An 11,052-nucleotide genomic window follows, 5' to 3' on the forward strand; every position below is an offset into this window, starting at 1 on the left:
TAAATTAATGAGAGATTTCCATTAAATGGTGCTTGTTCAATTGTTTTATTCTTTCAAGTACTTGTAAAGGATTAAATTAATGGCTTGTTAAAATCTTGAACTTGAACAATTACTCTTAGATTAGATTACAATAAAAGAGTTAGATATATTGATATTAGGGGTAAAAATTTTAGTAGGCCACTGTACTATGGTCTTTTTTCACTTTGCTCACTGAATTTCAATTTGTTTCTTTTCAATCATCCGACATTGATTTTATTTCGCCGGGAGGTCACCCAAGAGATTCCGATGAATTTTTGCTGAGCTGGCCACCGGAGTAACACGTCATCCATTAAATTAAATATATTTATGCCACGCTAGAGGGTACACGTCATGAAGGTAACAATGCAATCCACGTCAGGCTGCCATGTGTGTTACTTAATCCAACTCAGCATAGACTTTCCCCTTCCCTTCCTTGAGAGAGGCCCCACATCTCGATCTTTCACCGTCCGAGACTAGGGATTCCTCATCGGTGGGCCCCTTCTTCACCGGCGAGATCATCGTTCATCGGTGGAGTACTGCGCACAGAAACGTGGAAGGAGGAAGAGAGTAGAACCAGGGTATTGGCACACTACAACAACCGAGTTCCACCTGATCGAGCGTGAGAGAGAGAGAGAGAGAGAGAGGGAAAAGAACAGAAGAGAAGATCATCTCGTGGTCATCGAAAGGTGTAAGCTTCACTGAAGATTGTGGGGAGCATGCTTTAGTCTCCGATGCAGAATTTTTGTTTTAGCTTTTGTTTTGCCTTTTTCTTTTTTTATTCTTTTTGGGTAATAGTTGAGTTGATCTTGCTTTGGGACTTGAATACATGGGAGAAATCATGAATGAGAATAGTTTTTTTGGTTTTAAGTGTTTTTGGTTATATATCAAAGTGTAGATTAATTCTATGAGAGCAGTGATTATTTTTATTAAGATTACATTATTCATCGAACAAGCTTCCTTGCAATGAACTCGACCATTTATTGAATGGAAATCGCAATTGGTTTTTCATAGCATACTAAACAATGGAATAGAATACTAAATGAAGAAATCAAGAATGGAGCTTAATATTTAAAAGTTTTCATTTTCTCATAAGCACAGAAGTAATACAAAAATTCGTGTGCATATAACAAACTGGGCACACATAACCTTGTTTGCTGCAGACCTACATGTTACTTTTATTACATGGTCCAGTTGTCACATGGCAAACCTGATAAAGTTTAAACAAAACAAACTGAACAAAGTCCCACTAGTGTCAGGCAGTATTGAAAAGTTAGAAATAAAATACAAAATTTTGAAGCATCACTTCCTTTGAGGATTTTTTTATGGTCTTGCAGACCCACTACTTCCTCCAGGACCTGGTGGAAGCCACACCTTCCTTCTTTTCTCCCCACCAACTTTGCTTTGATCTTCAGAATTTTTTTACAGCGCTGCTCCTGGAAACACAGGAGGTCTTGCTGGAAACTGTTTTCTTGCTTGAGATTTGGATAGATGTTGCCTTGCAGGTCCTCTTGTTACAGCTGGAGCTGAAGGTGTTGAGGTAGGTTTATCAATTCTGCTATTGACCTGCAATGTTTAAAGAAGCATCAGGTACTTAGTTATTTGTTGAACAACATTAGGTAGTCAGGGTTATGAATTTTTTTAACTGAATTGATGCATACTTGTGATACTGATGAAGTTTCCATAGGTCCATCTGCAGTAGGATTATAGTCTGAGGTTGGTGGCTTTGAGAGATTCTGAATAGGTATGAAACCCTAGGTTGTGTTAAAAAGAAAGGTAGATATTTTACATTTTAAATTTTCATTGCTACATTGTTTTCTGAAGAGATTACCACATACATTTAAGTTTTCTGGAGCTGATAAATTTCCATCAAATTGAGGATTCTGTCTTTCAATAGAAGGGCTTGGTATAGTTTGAACAGGTACTTGAAGGGACTTCAATATTCCATGGCACAAAAAAAAAAAGAAATCTTAGCTAACTATGTGGAATTTTCTCCAACAACTCAATGAATAGACTTCAATATACAAGGTAGATGTAATAGACTTTCCACCATATATCTCATTTTTAATACTCACATCTGTAATCTTGCAAAATTACAGGGAAAGTGGTTCTCGAGAAACACTTGGCCTAGTATCTGGTGCTCTAGCTTGACTGTTGTCCCTCATTTGATTAACCTTGTCATTAACAATAAATTGGACCATGAAAAATTGTAATACTGGTTATAGATTAAATAATGTATATACCTCAATGAAATGGCCATGTAAGACTTCAGGATCAATGTTTTTCCATGGGGGTCCTGCTGACGCTAACTCCTGTTTAATTTTAAAATAAGGCATCATAATTAATTCAAAGACACTTGAGAAATACTTTTAGTATAGCTAGTTTCTTTCGTTACTAATAGAAATCTCACTACGACTTGTGTCTCCCCAATGTGACTTTGGTTCTGTCCACATAAACAATGCATATTAAGTTGAATTCACAGAAAGTTAGATTCAATCAAAATCATTACTTACCGGCACTCCATGGAATCTCCTATTATGTCCCACAACACCGCATATGCTGCATTTGATTGTGATCCTTTTTCTACTAACTTTTCCTTTTGTGAAGCCAACATCTTCTTCATTTGGGTCTTTTCTCCTGAGAATTGGTTTCCACCCTTTGCTTTTTGTTTCGTTTGGATCGGTGGTATCATGGGGACCTTGTGGACTCTTGGGCCAACAATTGGAGCTTTGGGTTGGGTGTAAGATATGGTCATAAGTTGCTAGGAATCTACTAACTCTATAACAGTCATCTAAGTAGTCCTCGGGTTTCTTTTTGTTGTAGTATAGAACTGATATTGAATGTGGACATGGGATGCCTGTCAGTTGCCATTTCCTACAAGTGCATGATTTCTCACATTGGTTAACAATGAACTGGCCATCCTTACATACAACCTGGTATTTATCACCACCATCCCAAGTTGTCTTACATGACCAGCTAAGTTGTTTTGCTTTTTCCAACTTCTTGAGAATCTTAGGGCATTGTTCTGTTGTGCATTTTCTCATTGCATCTCTTCTCTTTTGGATTCTGGTCATGAGTTGTGTTCTTATCATTTCATTCATGCTAACTATGCCTTTGGTTCTAGCCACAAGTATAGTGCTGTTGAAGCACTCACATAGGTTGTTGAGTAACATATCACACTTAAATTTTGACTTAAAGTGTGACCTACTCCAATGAACAGGGTCAATGTTTTTCATAAAATTGTGTGCATCTGGTGACATAACTTTGAGAGTGTCCATATCTTGGTTAAATGCAGGTATGTAACTGGACCTAGCACAAGACCACATTTGGTCCTTAAGAGCTTTGCCTCTAAATTTTTTCCTGAAATTTGTATGCAAATGCCTTACACAGAACCTATGTTCAGCATATGGGAACAATTCTTCAATTGCATTTTGGAGGCCCTTTAAGGTCAATTTTGGTTTTGTAGATTTACCATTCACCAGCAAACACATTAAGGGGCAGATTAAGTGGGAAAAAAAATTAAAATTCATGAAGAACATAAGCCACATGTTAATAACTGAATTTATAATTTGTACACATGATGTATGCTGAATATTATGGAAACATAAAAATTGAATGAATCAGGTTGCAATAAATGAAATGATGTTATTTTAACTTACTTTCTGTCGATCACTCATGAAGACCCAATGATGAGAGTTAGATATTTGCAGGTCTTCACTCAATAGCTCTAGAAACCATAGCCAGTTCTGGTAATTCTCCTTGTTGACGATTGCCCATGCAGTTGGATAGATGCAATCATTTGCATCTATGCCAACTGTTGTCAACAATTGCCCCCATAATGCCCCTTTAGAAAGCAACCATCAACAGATAGAACCTGCCTGCATCCTGCTAGGAACCCTGCCCTAAGTGGGGACAAGCACACATACATTGCCTCGAACACACCCTCGTTGCATCTGAACTTCACTGATGAACCAGGATGTGTTCTAAGCAACTCTAATCTGTAGTTATATAAGATACACATTTGTGTATGCTCATCCCCATCAAGCATTCTAATTCCAAGCAGGAATGCATAAACGAAAAAAAAAATAATGAAAACAACAAAAACGAAAATTGATCAGTAACCCATCTATCATTAAAAACCAATAAAACACAAGTTCTATACTTCATTGCAATATTTTTAGCCCTCCATGCTTTCAACCTGCTGATGTTGGCCTCTTGGTTGGTCTTTACAACTTGCATGATACCAGCGAGTTTCCAACTTGGATCTACCCTGAACTGGTCAATGTAATGTTGTGCTATCCATTGAGCACTAACATGCCTAATGTTGTGATCTCTTGTACATTCATGCTTCAAGTTTCCTGACTTAATTTGTTGTAGGACATGAAATTCATATAAATGCAATCTATATGCAGGAAAATGAATGACACGACAAACAAACAAGAAATTAAAGACATGCAGGACATGAAATTAAAGACACAGGTTAATCTCAAACAAGAAAAAGACGAGGTTCATATAATCTCAAACAATAAAAACATAGGTTCATTAAACAACCCATCATCATTAAAAATTCTCTACCTGTACAAATGTTGTTATCAATTCCAAGAAAACACGGTTTCATTATTTGTACTCATCAATGAAATCTTAACATTTTACATTTACAAGTTAATCCCAACATCTGAGCACAAGTTAAAGAATTATATGAGCAGGCATAATGATATTGTGTGTGGAACCATATTCTTTTCAAACAAGTTTGGTTCCAATTGATTGAGAATCGAGTTTTAGCCTAAATCAAATCAAACCAATAGTTTCCCTAACAAAGACATAATAGCTTTTGTGCCTAGTGTAGTATTTAGATTACTAGTACCTATGATCTACGAGGCAATTGGAAAAAAAATCTTGCAATTTTCTACTCTGGTGCCAGTTTTCACTATTTCCTATCAAAGAAACCAAACACATATGATAACTTACATGTTATGTCATTTACCTAACTAAATCCTAGGCTAATCAAAAGGCGGGAGTAGGTCTCTTAATGACTCTTGGAAATATCATCTTTGGCATCTATCCACGAAGTTGACCCTTCCACGAAAATCACCTCCATTACTCACTTTTTTTCCTGCACTGAGGCATTCCAAGGGCTAAAATATGGGATTCAAGAGGTAGCAGCTATGAAGAGGATTATTAAGTGCAAATGAAATTGATACAAAAGATCTTTTATGAAGTTCATCTTCTCTTTCTAGAATTAAGATTCTTTCTTTCCATTTTTTGTCTTACTTTGATAAATCTCCTCTCTTAGTGGTTCTTCTTCTTCTCAAACAAATTACAAAACCTTAGTTATTCAACTTACATGTCCACACTTATTGAAATGGCTCCCAACATCAGCACAAAATATCCCACATATCTTAGGCAAAGACATGTAGACATGTAAGGCTGGAATTATAATTCCTAATCTACAACTATCTTTCCAGCTTTTTCACATTGTTATAGTCCATTTACATTTCATGTAAGAATAACCATCAAGAACATAATTTGCATTTATAGAAACTTTCCAAAGAATAAACAGTTGGAGCATAAACAGAGTTCAGAAGCAAACTAACTCAAAACAAAAAGTTATTTCACACAAGTGAAACTTTAGGATTGACCATGAGGAATGATCTATCTCAACATCTAAACTGCACAAAACACATTCTGTGACAATTATCTGATGTTCACACTTGTCCTTGGTATTTCAGTTAATCATAAAAAAGAAAACACAGGTTTATATAATCTCAAACAATAAAAGACAGGTTCATATAATCTCAAACAATAAAAGAAAGGTTCATATAATCTCATACAAGAAAAACACATGTTATATTACATCATATAATCACAAGCATGGAATTATATTACATCATATAATCTCCACGGACAATCAATAGATAAGAGAGGATACATAGCATTAACCTCTCGTTGGTGGGGGTTTTTATTGTGAAGTTTCACTGAATAGATCTCAAAAACAAAAATTTCCTGTTTTTTAATTGTTAACATCACATGTTTAAACATCAATCTTAGTTAATCAAGCATAATATTGATATTAACTCCATCAACATAACAAGTGGACAAAACTTAAACAACTCAAATGTCTTTTTATAAAAACAACATCCAGCGAGGGAACAACATATAGTAAAGTAGTATTCCATAAAAACAATTTCTCGAGGAGTGGCCGGACATGAAATGGCAAATAAATAAACATATAAGATATTTGAGAGCAAACATGGAAAATTAAACACCAGATGAGATCATGACATTAAACCTCTCTCTCGCTAGTGTTGATTCTTTCTATGGCCAATGAAATCCTAAGTTTAACATAACCTAACCCCTAAAAATGAATCTAAAAAAAAATTCCAGGGATGCATCAGAACAAAGCTTACAATAGTCCGGCCCATCGTCATTCTCTCGTCTTATGTGCCAAGACCCACTCATGGTGCACAATCTTGCTGAACCTTACTCTACGGGCCGCGAGATGATGCTCTCCTACCTCTCCTTTGGTCGAATAATGCTGCCGATGGAGTTGGGATGATCTTTTCTTCCCCTGGTTCTACTCTCTTCCTCCTTCCATGTTTCCGTGCGCAGTACTCCGCCGATGAACGATGATCTCGCCGGTGAAGAAGGGGCCCACTGATGAGGAATCCCTAGTCTCGAACGGTGAAAGATCGAGATGTGGTTCCTCTCTCAAGGAAGGGAAGGGGAAAGTCTATGCTGAGTTGGATTAAGTAACACACATGGCAGCCTGACGTGGATTGCATTGTTACCTTCATGAGCGTGTACCCTCCAGATGGCATAAATATATTTAATTTAATGGATGACGTGTTACTCCGTGGCTACTCAACAAAAATTCATCGGAATCTCTTGGGTGACCTCCCGGCGAAATAAAATCAATGTCGGATGATTGAAAAGAAACAAATTGAAATTCAGTGAAATAAATGCCTTAACAAAAACCTTTATATTAGTTTTCCCTATCGGAGTTTCACTTAGAATGAAAGATTTGGGTTGTCTTAGTCTTTTAGAGCGCTAATGGAAAGCGATATAAAACATAAGATGGTGTTATTGAAATAAATGCCTTAACAAAAACCTTTATATTTTTCAAAAATTTTAGTTATTCAGATAAATTTCAAATGGCCTACTAAAATTTGGGTTATTCCATAGTACAGTGGCCTACTAAAATTTTTACCCTTGATATTAGTTTTCCCTATCGGAGTTTCACTTAGAATGAAAGATTTGGGTTGTCTTAGTCTGTTAGAGCGCTAATGGAAAGCGATATAAAACATAAGATGGTGTTATTGAAATAAATGCCTTAACAAAAACCTTTATATTTTTCAAAAATTTTAGTTATTCAGATAAATTTCAAATTTCATCCTTAAAACATTCTCTCTATGATATATAACATATATATAGAAATATATTTGCTGATAAATTGTCTTATAATTTGATTTGGATTCTTGAATTTATTGGTTAGTGAATAAACACATTGATTATAGACTATATTATTTATTTATTTACTATATATTATTAAAATATGCACCTACTCATAGATTCATAAATTAGTTTATATTTATGTTTTCTAATCAGTGAAGTATGTTGAGATATTACAAAAAACAAGCTCCATCTATAGTTAGATTTAATGTTTCATTAGTATTCAATCATCTAACTCAGCAAATGAGTAGCCACTTGATGAGTTTAGAAATTACATGAAGTTATAATATGAATTTGGCTTTATTTGTTGTTCAATCATGCAATCCTATATGATTTCTATATGGATTTCTTTCTCCTTGTTTAGAATATCGGTCTTTATTGTTTTTCATGCTTGTAAGTAGAATTAAATCCCAAATCTACATATGTTTGATGCATTTTAGAAGGTAAAATAAGGAGCAAGTTATAGAGTAGAATGGAGTAAGGAGGGGATGTAAAGTAAAGATCCAACAAGAAACATGACTGACCTGTATTGGTTAGCATGGGTGTGTTTAGTTTTGGTGCAAAAATTCAAAAATCAAATTCAGAAAGAAACATAGCCACCCATGTTACCCAACATCACTTATGTTTCGTGGATAAAACATAAACCCTAGCGTATCACTCTCTCTGTATAAGGTGATAAGGAGGTCTCTAAAAGAGACTCGACAGACGGCTAAAAGGAGAACTCACCTCAGCTTGGACTATTAAGAAATCATAAAGGAAGGGAAGATCGAAGATCAAAATTGATTCATTAGCTTAAAAGAAAAAGAATTACCACGTGGATTAGGGATAAAGGTTTTCTCCCTTTTTATTTTTATAAACCATGTCTTCTTATGTTTAAATTGAATCTTTTGTTGTATATATCAGCTTTGTGTGAGTAAACACTTTTATTTTAGGATTAGGAGTAGCCCTTTGATGTAGTGGATATTTTTTTTTAATACTATTTCTCTTTTGACATTTAGTTGCTTTTGATTTAATTTTATAACACTTAATGTTTCTAATTGCTTCAGGTCTGACATTTACATGATTTTAGACACCACGGGAAGGATCAAAATGTGAATTAAAGTGTTGGAAACCCTATGATTAAACCTGAAACCCAAGACTAGGATTTCTTGAGGATTGATGGACATCACAAAAGTAGGAATTGATCTAAATTAGGCACCTTCTTATATTCTAAGAGGAAATAGAAAGTACAATAGAATGTTCCATCTTCAAAAAAATTAAACTAAACCAAATAGAAGTCTATATATTTCATCATTGAGGTGAACCCTATTCATGGAAATCTTAGAATTTGACATTGACCTTCTGCCATCAACTATTTTAGTACTTGTTAATCCTAGTTTTAATTGTGTTTTGTTTTCTTTAATTTTCTCATTCACACATATCTAGTAGTCTAGATTACCTTTCATTGCAAGAAATTAGTAGTCAACACAAAGTTCTTATGGGAGCGATATTTAATTACTATTTGAGTGACCCGTGTGTTGCGGCATGATAAGTGCTTGAGTGAACAATTTTATCATATGTTTTACATGCATTGAGCTTTATTTTATCATGTTTTATGGATCATAAATTGTATTTGGTGTTCTTTTGTGTAAATAAGGTGGTGAAGGCGTGTAGAGTGAAAATGAAGCAAAGATAGGTCATGGCGACGCATTTTGAGAGTCTTTTGTACGACACAAGGATCAAGACACAAGTTGTGATCATACACATGGGGGTGTGTGCCAACTTCTAAAAGAGTTCAAGTTAATTCATGATTTGGAAGGGCACAAAGGCAGTCACATCTTCATGTCCCGACTTGTGTGAAGACTTCAAAAGTCTTCCTAATAGCACTTAGTTGACAAGAAGCCATGTGATCTACCACACGGGTGTGTGTATTGCCCTGTGGCCTCAGAAGGAGATTTTAGAAGCAATGATCTTGAGCATACTGTATCAGTCATTGCAATAGTTATTGTTCATGGCAGTGTGGAGATTTTTCTAGCCCACACAGGGATGCGGGAGCCTGCGTGGAGCCTGATAAGTGCCTGTGTATAAGTAATATGAAGTATACTTTTTTTTATATTGAGCATTACTTTTATTAGATTTTATGGCTCATTTGTGTGTACTTATGTTCTTTTGTGTATTTAGGGTTGTGGAGATAAGTTTGGAAGAAAGGAAGCAAAAGTAGGTCGTGGATGTGATTGTTGATGAAGTTCTTGGATCGAACAATGGTGAAGACACAAGTTGTGCTCAAAGACATATGGGTGTGTGCCAATCTCCATTGTGTTCAAGTGAATACACAAAGTGGTTTCATTGAAGACACGATTTGATCTACCACATGGATGTCAGCATTGATTCGGTGAGGTGTGCCCTAGGTTTGACAATGGAACCTTTGGAGAAGCGAGGCAGCTCCACAAGACCATCGATACGGACTTCAAGGAGGTTTTCTCTATTGATTGCTTGCACTTATCCTTGATTTCATATTTGCTTTTATATTGCTCCATGGAGAGCTAAACCCCTAGTGGGTGCTTGGACTTTTAAACCCTATGATGATTTTATTTCATTGAGTCTTACTATGCTTCTTTAATTGATGTTTTAATTGAGTTTTAACCTTGGATGCTTGTTGAATTGATTTTCCCTTAGAGTGATACTATGGTTGAGAATCTACCTTGGTAATCCTTGTGAATAAGGGACACTTCATTAGGATTAGACAAAGCAAGGTTGAAGATGGTCGAGAGGGTGAATCGAGAGATAGAGGAACGTTCTCTTTCCCTTCCGATGTGATTTATCCTACCTCCATGTTCCAAGAGTTCTTTGCGGTCACGATAGAGTGATGTGATAAGAGACAAACTCCACTGGGGCTTAGTTGCATGAGCAATAGAGTGAAGTGTTGAAGTAATCTGATAAGTGCTTGTGTATTAGTAATGCGAAGTATTCTTTTCTTACGATGAGCATTACTTTTCTCAGATTTTATCGCTAATATATGTGTATTTGTGTTCTTTTGTGCATGTAGGATTGTGGAGACAAGTATAGAAGAAAGAAGCCAAAGTAGATTGCATTTGCACTTTGGTTGATGGAATCTTGGAGTGAACAAATGTGACGACACAAGTTGTTCTTAAAGACATGTGAGTGGGTACCAACCTCCGTTGTGTTCAAGGAAATATGCAAATTGTAGGAGCATAAAGGTAGTCATACTCATGTGTTCCGACTTGTGCAAAGCTAGCAAGATTGTCATCAAATGTGTTTTTATTTGAATATGCAACGCAATCTACAACATAGACGTGTGCCCGTTTATGTTGTCTCGATGAAAAGTGTGGATTCAAGAGTATTTTGGAGGAGAATTGTAGCAGGTTACTACAACAAATCAATGTAGAAGTTACTGTTCACAGGCCGCAAAAAATCGATTTCCTGGAGATTCACACGGGCGTGTGGAAATTTCACACGTCCTTGTGGATGCCCTATTCCAGCCCTATTTAAGTCACGTTACAGCCCGATTTGAGGATCCTTCTTTCCATCTTTTGGCTATCTTTTCTCCATCTTTGGAGGCGCCCACAGCTAGGGTTTGGAGAGGCTTTG

This window comes from Dioscorea cayenensis, chromosome 7 (assembly GCF_009730915.1).
Source record: "Dioscorea cayenensis subsp. rotundata cultivar TDr96_F1 chromosome 7, TDr96_F1_v2_PseudoChromosome.rev07_lg8_w22 25.fasta, whole genome shotgun sequence".
NCBI lineage: Eukaryota > Viridiplantae > Streptophyta > Magnoliopsida > Dioscoreales > Dioscoreaceae > Dioscorea > Dioscorea cayenensis.